This window comes from Macaca nemestrina, chromosome 19 (assembly GCF_043159975.1).
Source record: "Macaca nemestrina isolate mMacNem1 chromosome 19, mMacNem.hap1, whole genome shotgun sequence".
NCBI classification, from domain to species: domain Eukaryota; kingdom Metazoa; phylum Chordata; class Mammalia; order Primates; family Cercopithecidae; genus Macaca; species Macaca nemestrina.
The window spans coordinates 64,887,691-64,901,442 of NC_092143.1; the positions used below are offsets into that span (position 1 = coordinate 64,887,691).

The window sequence follows — 13,752 nt, forward strand, 5'->3', positions numbered from 1 at the left end:
GCCTTTTAAGTGGTTGGTTCCTGGATAAGAGCTGAAGCCCTTGCTATGAATGAGCTCCAAAGGGAGTCAGGAGTGAGAAAAGAGACAAGGCAAGGCTGAATCGTTAGAACATCCCCAACATTAATAAAGAACACAGTGTAAGATAAATCAGAGACCAAGAGCGAAGGAAAGAGAAATCAAAGCTGTCCTGTGAGAATCAACAGCATTCTCTGTCTCTGAATCCAAGAAAGAGAGAACGTTAAAAGGAGGGACTGGTCAAACCTGTCCAGTGCCACAGAGTGAGCAAGTAAAATAAGCACTGAAAACATCTATTGGAGTTACGGGGAGATATCTACTCATCACCACAGAGAAATTATTCTGGAGGAATTCTGTAAGTGAAAACCAAGTGATAAGGGATTAAGGAGCGAGTATAAGACAAACGCAGACTTGTTCTTTCAAAGAATATGTGAAGGGAAGGAGAGTGAGAAGGAAGAAGATATAAAAGAGAGAGACAGGGAGAGAGGGAGGGCGGGAGAGAGACAGAGAGAGAGAGAGAGAGAGAAGAGAAGAGAAGAGCTTAATCCTTAAGCCTTTAAGTTGGGGAAAATTTATGTTTATTGAACCTGCTATTTTCAGGCTCTGTGCCCGGTATCTTCTACTTGAGCCTTTAAATGAACATGTAAAGTTTGTTTATGGTCAACATTTTAAAAATTGGAAAGCTGAGATTGGGAAGAGTTAAATTACTTGCTTTAGGCCCCATTTATTAACTGGTGGAACCAGAAATAAAACCTAGGCCATGGCTTGCTAGAGCCAGCTTATAATATCTGGAAAGCTGTCTGGAGAGAACTGATTGTGCTCCTCTCTTCCCGGCCCTGCATTCAGTGAGGTCATGCAGGTGGCTTAAAATTGGCCATGGTGGGAGTATTTACACCATGGAAATTGGCAAACACTACAAACCAGGTTTCATTCAGTTTTAAACATTGACCAGTGTGCCCCTGGATCTAGGTCTGTGTGATAGCAAAGCCTGCCCATTTCCCACTGCCCTCCTATGTGACTTGGTCAAGTTCACTTGGGTTAGCTAGAAGATGGCAGAGTTGAGACTTGAACCCAGACCTGTGATCCACATCTGGCCTAACAGAGACCCCAAGGGACTGCTGAAAAAAGAAGCAAAATATTTTTTCCTAAGATCTTATGCCCAGTGGCCCAGGTTGGTATAAACAAAGTCTCATATTTTTCCATCCTGTAGTTCAGAACTACGGCTTTTCTGCCTCAGCCTCCCAGGCAATCCATCTCCAGCATGTTTGCTTTTTTAAGCAGCTTTCCTGAAGACCTGGCTCTCTGAACTATGTTAATGAATTCTACTTTTAAAAGCAACCATTTTTCTCTGGGTTTATGGTTTCAGAACAATATTTATTGTTAAATGAAATAAAGTCTCTTAGATGCATTTTCCCATCCACAAAATGGAAGACTTACACTTGGGCTGTTCATTAAAAGAAGTCCTACAGACTTTATCTTTAAACAAATTTCATTTTCCAGCCAGTCGAATTTATGACAGAGATTAAATAACAACACAGCTGTGCCACATTATTTTTTAAATACCTTAAATTTTACTGTATAACACTGCATTTAAAGGAGTGTGTGTATGCAAACTAGACAAATCTGAAATGATAAGTAGCTAATGAAGGAGAAATTGCCATGTCACACCACATAGTCAAAGTACAGAAACGAACACACCTACCTGAAATTCTCTCCACATATTTGATGTTTAATTTGGATTGGTCTTCTACTACACTGAACAGGATTTATTTTCACACAGTTGAGACTTGAAGTATGCTTTCTTTAGGTGGCAGGGGAGAAATATTATCTTCAGCTGCATCACAATAAATTTCACAGGGTACCTCCTTGTGTAACTGAAAAAGAGAAATTTTATCTGTGTTGATTCTTTCACAAACAACATGTGTGTTTTTCTTTCACCCAGAAGAGGAAATGGAGAATAATTTCATAATTTGTGTTAGCCAAAGATTACTTTAGGCTTTCATCTTCAATTAAATATAGTATTACAAAAACAAGTCACAAAGAATTCCCAATTGCAATAGAAAGTAACTCAAATAAAAATGAACACTCAAGAGCTAGGTGATAAATCTCATCAAGGCAACATGAGACGAAGCAGGTCTCGACAAAATTGGGCTCATGCTATTAGGCTCATACGTATGTGTTGAATGATCAACTACTTTATCATGGAAGTTGTATCAAAGGGCAACCTAGGTGTGTGGACCTCTGTATCAATCAATATAATAATGACAGTAACTACACTCTTATGTGACATGACCTGTAATTGAGCATTCTAGGTAAATGCATATTTTGACTAGCTGAAAGTGTCATTTATATAAACAAAGGATTACAAATGCACACAGAAATAGAATATCAGAGATCCTCAGCCTGGCTTGTGAAAGGAGTGTTAAGTCATACCTGATTTTCCCACAGGGAAAAAAAATGAGGTGGTTATTTCTAACCAGGAAACAGATGTCTAACTTGTTCTTTTAAATAGAAATGAGCACAAACATTTTAATCAACTGAAAATGATATACTTGTGTACTGTGCAACTTAAAACCTTCTAAAGTGAATATATGTCACTTGAGTCATGCAGTACAGAAATCAATCATATACATTGTCCCATTATTTAACTGAAAATCCCCAGAGAAGAGCATTTGTAGGACAACAGAGAAGCCATGAAACTCTAAGGAAACATGAAATGCCTCAAGTCCGCTCACCTTAGAAGTGAGGTTATGACTTGAGTGGCAGTTGGAGGAATTCCAAGAAAGGCTAAGCCTTAGTGGGAAAACAGAGAGACCCACAAAGGGAGGTGCCTGTTGTGGGGGACACCAACACCAGGAGTCCCTTTCAGAAGCAGCTGAGTGATCTGATTAATTAATTCACACTGAGGGGTTATAGATGACCATGAAGTACCACATTATTCAGTGTAACTAGCATATTTAAATTTTCTTAGACGTGATCCAGTGTCTTGGCTTCCATTTGGACCATTTAAAGGGTGGGATGATCCTGACCATGCCCCATGCCTTTCTTTAACATCTTTCCATCGTTTGAGTCCCTGGCAAATGTCCGTCTACCCTAGCTTACCTTCATTTCCTTACACATCTTTACTATGGCCTAGTTATTAGTATGACTATAAGTCTCTAATACATTTCACACTGCATAGAAACAATCTGTACTTCTCAGTCAGATATAGTCCTTTCCTCCTCCAAAAAGTCCCTGAAATGCAATTTTTACCAAGCCTTCTCTCAAAACAAATAGTTCTCTCTTTCACTGATATCCAGAGACAAACAAAACACTACATTCAAAACCTGACTTTATTTAATGCACTTTTATCTTGTTTTCTCTGGCCATTTTTCTTACCTAATCTGCTAGCTTTCTTGCCATTTCAAAATGTTCATCCCAGGACATATAGATAAGCAAATATGAACCACATTAAATTTAATATTTTCCCTTAACCTTCATGGTAACTTGAACTATATCTTTCTGCAGCAATAGGAGCAATATAGTTATATGACTTTTAAAAATTATGTATTTATTTTTTTAATTATAAAATACACATAAGACTTACCATTTTAATCATGTTTATGTGTTAAAAACATTCAGTGGCATTAAGTACATTCACATTGTTGTGCAACTGTCATCACCACCCATTCACAGAAATCTTTTCCGCTTGCACAACTGAAACTCTGTATTCTTTAAACAGTAACTCCCCATTCTGCCATCCCTCTGTCCCTTGCAAGCACGATTTCACTGTCTGTCTCCATAAATTTGATTACTCTGAGGCCGGGCGCGGTGGTTCACGCCTGTAATCCCAGCACTTTGGGAGGCCTAGGTGGGCGGATCACAAGGTCAGGAGATCGAGACCATCCTGGCTACCACGGTGAAACCCCATCTCTACGAAAAATACAAAAAATTAACCGGGCGTGTGGTGGGCGCCTGTAATCCCAGCTGCTCGGGAGGCTGAGGGGGGAGAATGGCGTGAACTCAGGAGGCGGAGCTTGCAGTGACCCAAGATCGCGCCACCGCACTCCAGCCTGGGCGACAGAGCGAGACTCCGTCTCAAAAAAAAAAAAAAAAAAAATTGACTACTCTGGGTACTTTATATAGGTAGAATCATATAATATTTCTGTTTTTGTGGCTAGTTAATTTCATAATGTCAAATTTCATCCATGTTATAGTATGTGCCAGAATTTCCCTCCTTTTTACGGCTGATTCAATTGTCTGTATATATTGCATTTTATTTATCCATTCATCCAACAATGGGCCCTTGGGTTGCTTCCACCTCTTGGCTATTTTGAATTATACTGCTGTGAACATGGGTGTACAAATATATCTCTTCAGACCCTGCTTTCCATTTTTTTGGTATATACCCCAGAAATAGAATTGCTGAGTCATGTGGTACCTTACAAGGTTTTAACTTAGGCAGAAAGAACAGGTAAATTTGTAAGACTCTCCAGATTTCATAATTATTTACTTGTTGGTGTGTTTTTTGTTGTTGCTGTTGTTTTTTACTCTCTTGCTTTCTTCTAGATCGGTAGTATCCAATAAAAATGCAATGTAAGCCATATATATAAATTACATTTTGAGTAGCTGCATTTCAAAAAGTAAAATGTAATAGGAGAAATTAATTTAATGATACATTATTTAAGCCAGGATATTGAAAGTATTATTGCAGCATGCTATCAATAGAAGAAATTATTCATTAGATGCTAGAAATGATAGATATGCTGAACATGTGTATTATAAAAGAAAATAGATTACATGATGCAGTCACTGAAGAGAAAGGTAGTCTATGAAAACAATAAAGTTACGGTTAATAAAAAAAACACTTTACTTCAGATTTTAAAGTAACATTTTAATTAATTAAAATAAAATTTCAATTTCTGAACTGTTCTAGTCACATAGCAAGTTCTCAACAGCCGTGTGTGGCCAGCAGCTACCATAGTGGACACTGCAGAGCTGAACCCCTCACTGGAAGTTCTTTTTATTTTTTGAGACTGAGTCTAGCTTTATTGCCCAGAATGGAGCGCGATCTTGGCTCACTGCAACCTCCGACTCCCGGGTTCAAGCGATTCTCCTGCTTCAGCCTCCCAAGCAGCTGGGATTACAGGTGCATGCCACCACACCCAGCTAATTTTTGTATTTTTAGTAGAGACAGAGTTTCACCATGTTGGTCAGGCTGGTCTCAAACTCCTGACTTCAAGTCATCCGCCCACCTCAGCCTCCCAAAGTGCTGGGATTACAGGCGTGAGCCACCACGCCTGGACAGAAAGTTATCTTCTTTCTTTAACCCAGTGCAAATGTACAAAATATTTTTTAAAGTAAGATATGAATTCATTTTTAAAATTTAATTTACTTTTCTAGTGCTTATCTAAAACACAATAATAAATAATTCTTGTCATTTAATAAGAAAGAATAAAAAGAGAGATAATCAATTTTTAAAATATAACCCCATAGCAGAAGTCTTTAAATAACAGCTTCCGAACATATGTGTGTTAGGTCCTGTTTTCACATTAAAGTACCAGTAATGCCCTATTCTTGGCGTCTTAATTATAGTTGTAATGTTTGAATTTCAGTGAACTTCTCAAGAAGCATTTAGTATATATACTTGGCAGCAATGCTTTCTTATCTGAATGGCTCGAGAACTGGCAGAAGTCAAAGACCTTGAGAGCTTGTAAAAATTAAAAAAAAAAAAACTTAATTAAATGACCTGAAAGATGGATTTAATCATCTCTTGTTTTTAAATAACATATTATTATTATTATTAGTGGCAAAAATAAGCCAACAGGTGCCTCCGATCAGCTTGCATTGTTTGTCTTTTTTGTTTTGTTTTGTTTTGTTTTGTTTTGTTTTGTTTTTGAGACAGGGTCTCACGCTGCACTCAGTTGCTCAGGCTGGAATCCAGTGGCACAATCACAGCTCACTGCAGCTTAGATGTCTTGGGCTCAAGTAATCCTCTTGCCTCAGCCTCCTGAGTAGCAAGGACACACAGGCGTGCATCACCACACCCAGCTATTTTTTTTTATTATTTTTTAGTAGAGACGAGGTCTCACTATGTTGCCCAGGATGGTCTTGAACTCCTGGGTTCCAGCAATCCTCCTGCCTCAGCCTCCCAAAGTGCTGAGATTACAGGCGTGAGCCACCATGCCCAGGCATTTGTTTGTCTTTTCAGAGACCACTGAGTTTTATCCAGTATGAACACAATAGGATCTAGTTCAGTGTAAGCTGGGCATCATACCCTTTCCACTAGTAAATTATCAAATTCATTATTATTACTCATGAGAAAATGTCAAAGGAAGATCTCTTTTCTGGGTGAACAGTAACAGGTTTGGATATGAAGATGGCAGATATGAGGGACCACTCAGTTCATATTGCTGAAAAAAATGTAAACGCCAAGGCTAAGATGTGAGCAATTGAGATTTTTAAAAACCATTTGACTTCAGAATTTGTATAAGCAATATACTACGTGACACAATAATCAATAAATACTCATTGATGAAGGACCTCTCTAAACGACAGAAAACAAATGTGCCCAATAAGCATATAGATGTTTTTCACAGCAGTGGCGTAAGAAGACTTGAAGACAAAATTTAGTTCAGAGCGTTTTCAACCAACAAAAATATAGCCGCTGTTTAGCAACTCCCCACTTCCCCCTTCCTGCAGCCCCTGATAAGTTCTAGGGATCCACTGGACAGCATCGTACCTACAGTTCATGATACTGTATCATACATGTAAAGTCTGTTTAAAGGGCGGTTCTCATGTTGTGTTCTTACCATAAAATAAAATTTAAAAAATAATAGTCTCTTTCTATCTAGCAGGAGCGATTGGCTCATTGCAGGTATAAGCACACCAAAAAGGTAACCAAAATGTCAAAAATCATGTTGTGGCCCAGTTCTTGGTCCCAGGCACTTAGAGATTTAGAATATACGGGTCTTAGGCAGACAGGAAGTTTTCATGTTGCTTGGCTTTGCCTGAAGTAGGGAGAAATATGATCTTAAGGAATGAAGCTTTTCAGCTTTTCAGTGTGTTTGAAAATTATCTTAACAAAATATTGGAAAACAGAAACAAAACAAAACACAGCACCTGTGCCTCTGTATTTCCTTCTATAGAAACCCTGTAATGTAATTCTAGGTTACATTATTTAACTCTAGGTTACATTGTATTCCCAGAGGTCTAGTTGGATTGCCACATCAGTTTGTGTCTTCTGGACAGTTTAGACAAGCAAGAGATACTAGTTTCTTTTTTAAATGGTCCATCCTTTCTTTCCTGAAACTGGAGATAGAAAGGTGGAAGTCCAGTTATCCTCAGCCTTGAGACTTACCTATGAAGCAGGATTCTTGCTTCTTCCATGTCCCATGGGAAGAGCTGATGCACTTTGCTCTCTTTTTTTAAATTTTTAAATTTTTATTTATTTATTTATTTATTGTATTATTATACTTCAAGTTCAAGGGTACATGTGCACAAGGTGCAGGTTTGTTACATATGTATACATGTGCCATGTTGGTGTGCTGCACCCATTAACTCATTATTTACATTAGGTATATCTCCTAATGCTATCCCTCCCCCCTCCCCCCTCCCCACAATAGGCCTCGGTGTGTGATGTTCCCCTTCCTGTGTCCAAGTGTTCTCATTGTTCAATTCCCACCTATGAGTGAGAACATGCAGTATTTGGTTTTCTGTTCTTCCAATAGTTTGCTGAGAATGATGCTTTCCAGCTGCATCCATGTCCCTACAAAGGACACGAACTCATCCTTTTCTATGGCTGCATAGTATTCCGTGGTATATATGACCTTGCTCTCTTTTCACCAACCTGAATCATCCAGTGTCTGTATTTGTTCTGCATTCAAAATATCATATGTACCATTACACTCGGAAAATGGATGTGTACTTTTGAATTTGGCACATGAATATAGATATATATAGCGTTTTAAATATTTTTATTTGTTTCCAAATTTATTGAGGTATAATTGACAAAATTATATACAGTTAAGGTGTACAATCTGATGTTTTGATATATGCATACATTGTTAAATCATCACCATTATCACACTAACTATCTGTCACCTCACATAATTACTTTTTGCATATGTGTGTGTGTTGAGAACACTTATGATCTACCCTCAGGAAATTTTAAATTTTACAACACAGTATTGTCAACTACAGTCACCATGCTCTACATTGTACCTCTAGAACACAGGAAGGGGAGCATCACACACTGGGGCCTATTGTGGGGAGGGGGGAGGAGGGAGGAATAGCATTGGGAGATATACTCAATGTAAATAACGAGTTGATGGGTGCAGCACACCAACATGGCACATGTATGCATATGTAACAAACCTGCACGTTGTGCACATGCACCCTAGAACTTAAAGTATGATAATAATACAAAAATAAATAAATATAATTATGAACTCATAATTATATCTATGAGTTCAACAATTTTAGATTCTACATATAATTGAGATTATATAGAATTTGTCTTTCTGCCTCTGGCTTATTTTACTGAGCATAATGTCCTCCAAGTCCATCCACGTCATCACAAATGGCAGGATTTTCTTCTTTTTTTGAGACTATATAATATTCTATTATGTGTGCATTATATGTAATGCATTATATATTATATGTGCACATATAATACATATACATATATAAAATGTATATATGTGCACATGTAAACAATGGAATACACACACACACCCCTCACATCTTCTTTATCCATTTATCTGTTGGTAGACATTTAGGTTGTTTCCATATCCTGGCTATTTTGAATAATGCTGCAATTATATAAGAAACGCATACAACCTAATAGCAAAAAAACCAGCAAAAACCATGATTTAAAAATGGACAAAGACCCTGAAGAGGCATTGCTCAAAAGAATGCATAGAAATGGCCAATAGGTATATGAAAATGTATTGAACATCACTAATCATCAGGGAAATGCAAATCAAAACCACAATGGCATATTAGCTCACACTTATCAGAATGGCTATCATCAAAAAGAGAAAAGATCACAAGTGTTGGCAAGGATGAGGAGAAAAGGGAATCCTAATACACTGTTGGTGATCATGTAAATTAGTACATCCATTGTAGAAAACCATATGGAAATTCCTTAAAAAATTAAAAATGAGCTACTTTATCATCCAGCAATCCCATTTCTGGGTATATATAGCCAAAAGACTTGAATTCAGCATCTCAAAGAGATATATTAAACTGTTTTTCTCTAACTTTAAATAACCTGCTTCAGTAGGCCTATATTTTTCTATTTTAAGAAGCAAAGCTTTCAACTTTTTCAACTTTCAACTTTTTTAATTAAAAAAGAACACACACATTCATCAGTCTATGGTAATTATCCCATCAGAAGAGGTAAAATTAAATTCTGGGGAGTTGTACATGGGTATCACATTAGCCAGAATGGGAGAGGAAGACTTCTCTGAGGAGGAGGCATTTGAGCTAAATCCTGAGTGATATGAAGGAACCAGCCTTGAGCAGATCTGAGAGAAGAGTGCAAAGGCCCTGAGGCAGGGCAAGCTTGGTGGGTTGAGGAAGAAGAAAGTTGGTGTGGCTGGAGCATGATGAGCAAGGGTGAACGTGTGGCAGCATGCAGCTTACATGGGGCCTTATAGACTGTGGGAAACAGTTTGGGTTTTATGATAATTGCATTGAGAAAAAAATAAACACTGGAGAATTTTAAGCCAGGTAATGAGATTTTTTTAAGCTCTCTGATACAGGTGGGATTTTAGAAAAAAAGTGGAGATGGGGAGCCCATTTAAGAAAGCTGTTAAAGTAAACCAGGAGAAAAATGAAGTGGCCGAGACCAAGGTGGTTTCAGTAGAAATAATGAGATGCTGTCAGATTTAGGAAGGATTTTAGAAGTAAAACTGACAGCACATGCTGATAGAGTGGATGTGGAAGGATGCGAAAACAGAGATAAAGGAGGACTCCAGGTTTACAGTGAGAACAAGCTGGTGAATAATACTATTAGCTGAGATATGGCAGACACGAGAGGATCCATTTGGGGGGCTGAGGATAAAAGGAGATTTCTATTTTATTTATCTTAAATTTGAAAGACTGTTACCTACCAAAGCAATGATGTTTCTTGGATATCTACAGCAATTATCTAGGTTAGAAACAGGGAAGCAGCAGTGGGGATGGGGAAGTGGGTGGGTTTGAGAAATGTTTGAAGAAGGAATGAACAGGACCTAGTTATCGATGACATGTAAGCAATGGAGGACTGCAAGAGGAATTCCAAGGCCCCTGATTTGAGTGACTGAGAGGTGGCACAGGAACCGGAGCATGTTTGGAAGGGAAGAGGAGGACTTCATATTTAGATAGGCTCTGTTTTGGTGCTCATGGAAAACCTGAGGCCATGTGCTCTGGGCACATTCTTATTTTGAGCTCAGGTAAGAAATACAGTTCAGAAATTTAGGAGTCACCAGTGTTAACACAGTTGTCATTAGAGCCAACAAAATGAATGAGATTACCCAGAAAAGGCCCATAGCACACACACAAAAAAAGAGACTTTATTTCAGATCAAAAGAAAAAGCTTGATGTGTGTCTTGCTGGTGAGCAAAGTAATCTTGAAAATGAGAGAAAGAGAAGGGAGGCAATGGCGCAAACATCCTTCCAAATCAGAGGCATTATTTTATCAGAAGTAACTCCTCTTCAGCCAGGACCTGCAACAAGGAAATATTGGACATAAATGCAAGTCTCACATCCAAAGAGCAAAACCTGCAACCACAGAGCAGGATGATAAAGAACTCAGAAATGGAGACTTTGATCTCGAACTGTGTGTGTGAAAAGGGTGGGGTAAAGGACGGATCACTGTATATCCAGATGATTATTTGGGTTGGGTGACTGTCTTCCAGACAGTTGAGGACAGCAGATGACAAACTGGAAGTAATAGGTACAAACCACGGTGACAGGGACTGATAGCAAGGGTGCTGGGCTATTCAAAGAAACCTGGTTCTGACTCCAAGATTAGTGAACACTCACTGCCCGACAGCTGCCTTTGTGGAATAATAGAAGGTCTGTGTCTGGGAGGAATTCTGGAGATTACATGGTGCTAATTTTTAATTTCACAAATGAATTGAATAAAGCCCTGGGACATTAATTTGTTAAAAGTCAGACACCTGCTTTCAGGTAACGTGTGCAATGATAGTGGAGGCATTCCTGTGGTACTCTGATACTGTTTATGGAGCTATTTTCAAAGGATATGAAACTAATTTTAAATATGCCTTTGGTATGTTGCAAAGCTGTAGCTACTCCTGGCGGAAGTCAGGTGTAAAGGGTGCTGGCTCTCATTTCCAACTACCCAAACTAGAATCCTTGCTTGGTCCCTTGTGAGTCCTATGACCTTCACCTTTCTCATCTTATATGTAAAATGGAGATAATCATCTTTTTATCTCGTAGAGTTTTAATAAGGATTAAGTGAGATAGTATCTGCCAAGCCCTTGCCTACTGTCTACCTAGTGGTATGCTCTCAATGCATTTTAGCAATTTTTTGTTGCTTTTGGTAATTACTTAATATCACTTGGCTCTGCCTTTTAGCAGCTCAGCTGAAAATATCAATAACAAACCCCGAGGTGTGTTGTTCTGGCACAGAGTGTGCATAAAACAAATATTTGTTGAGCAAGTGACATAAGAAGGAAGAAAAGAAGAAAGAAAGGGAAGGAGAGAGGCTGTACTGTTCAAAGATCTTTCTTCATTATCTGGCCCACATTCTGAAATGTGGAAATGTATCGGGTATTTTTATTAGTAGTATTACTCTTTTTCTGATCTATGAAATATGCAGTCAGCACTTTCGTCAGAGTAGAGGAAAGATCAAGAAGGAAGGTGTATGTCTGTGTGTTTTGAGCCCAGAGACACTGTCAGGGGTTTGCTGTTGTTTCTACTGCTAAACTCCATCCCTGGACCTCTAAGGCTGCACGTACGGGGTGTTTCTGTGTGCTAGTCACAGGCTACAGAGCACAGAGACGAAGAGCCTTCCCTTAAGGAGCTTGCATGTGCTAGAGACAAGTGGCACAAAAGGATTTATAGAGCAACAGAAGCTTCGATAGATCGTATGGTGTAAAGGTTAGAAGCACAAACTCTATGGCCAGAACACCAAGGTTTGGATCCAGCACTTGGCAAATCTGTGACCTAGACAAGTTATGGACCTGCCTGAGCCACATTTTCTCCTCTAAAGTAGGGACAGTGATGACGCATGCCTGGTGAGGTTAAGAGCAGATGAGTTCAAGTAAATACAAAGGGCTTGGCCTGGCATGCTGCTCGTGCCTGTGCTGTTGCCTTCCTCCCAATGAGCGATGCCTGCTGTAGTTCAGAGGACGGCCACTCTGAGAGGAGAAACCATCTTAGATCTTGAAGAAGCTATATGAATTTTCAAACAGAAGGATGAGAGCTGTTTCACGCTTGGGATTGGAAGTGGCCTATTCAGGGGACTTTCAGAATTGGTAGAGGAGAATTCTGAGTTACACAGGGAAGCAGAGATTGTATTTAATGCAGTTATAGTGGATCCTGTAACAGTGAAAGGAAAAGCAAGGTTTTCAGAGAGGAGTTTAGCATAGGGAAAACAATTTGTAAAACAATTCATCGGATAAATTAAGATGAAATGGAAGCTAAAGCCAGGGATACCAGCTTGGAGACACTTGTAATAGTCTAGACTTTGATGTGCTAAGGGCCTTGGCCAGAATGCTGCACTGTTTAAAAGCTAAAAGGAATGATTATGAGATATAGAAAGAAAGGATCAAAGGGTGGCTGGAAGCAAGTGTTGAGGAGAGGAGATGGTGGGGGGAGATGTCAAAGCTGCATGCCTGAATAGCAGGAAGAAGTGTCCATATAATAGACACTTGTGCAAGTTCAGAGGGGTGGGTGGTTTGGGGAAAAGGATTACAAGTTCATTCAAGTCCAGCTGCAGTTGATGCAACAATGGGACACTGATGCGGAAGCTAGAATTTGAAGAAGCAGAATTGAAGTTCAGGAGAGGTCAAAGCAAAGATTATATAAACATTTGGAACTGAATCAAGTACAAGTGAGAGTGAAATAATTGAGAGAGAGAATAGTATGGCAAGATTAAGGCAGACTACCATGCCAGCCAGTAAGCTCACCATACTTGGGGAACTATTGTGAGAATTACGTGAGGTAACACATATGAGAACACTTATAGGATGGGGGTGGGGTGGACTACTAAATACAGTGTAAACAGGAAAAACTTGATGATTGCATGATAATGAAGAGATTGTTTGCTTGTTTTTGCCCTATTTCCTAGAATCTCAAGGCTGAAGTGGACATTAAAGCATTGTATAGGTGAAGGTGAGGGAATGAGGGCTCAGAGAAGCTGAATGAATGGGTTTCCCATGAGATCGCTGAAGAATCAGGCCTGTGCTCAGGCCCTCCACCCCTTTTCAGTGCTATTCTCACTTTAGAGGCTGCCTCTTGAGCCAGTCCTGTCTCTCAGACGCTCCCCGAATAGGATTCGATTTGCACTCTATTTTATACAAAGCGTGCTCTAAAGTGCTGGATTCCCCAGCACAGGGGACCTGGCACACGGACAAGCACACCCGGCAGCCAGCAGTGCACAGGAAGCTGCCTCCGCACAGGTGCGGCTTTACGCAGGGCGTCCTGAAAAGAAGCACTTATTTCAGACACTGACCTTGCATCTCCCCATCTTTTAAATTTGTGTTTCCTTTTAGTTAATTAACTAATTTTACAATCTTTAAATCA

General features: G+C 39.2%; 1 protein-coding gene and 1 long non-coding RNA gene across 6 annotated transcripts in view; one reads left to right on the plus strand and one right to left on the minus strand.

Annotated features, from left to right (window-relative positions):
* Nucleotides 1–13,752, plus strand: part of LOC105465439 (carbohydrate sulfotransferase 9) — a 326,845-nt gene that overhangs the window by 167,111 nt on the left and 145,982 nt on the right. The gene's annotated exons all lie outside the window — the stretch shown is intronic.
* The window catches only part of LOC105465450 (uncharacterized), a 196,068-nt gene continuing 182,775 nt past the window's right edge, over nt 460–13,752 (minus strand). The window contains exon 4 of the long non-coding RNA XR_977529.3: nt 460–1,889. This is a non-coding gene — a long non-coding RNA (uncharacterized lncRNA). The remainder of the gene's footprint in view (nt 1,890–13,752) is intronic.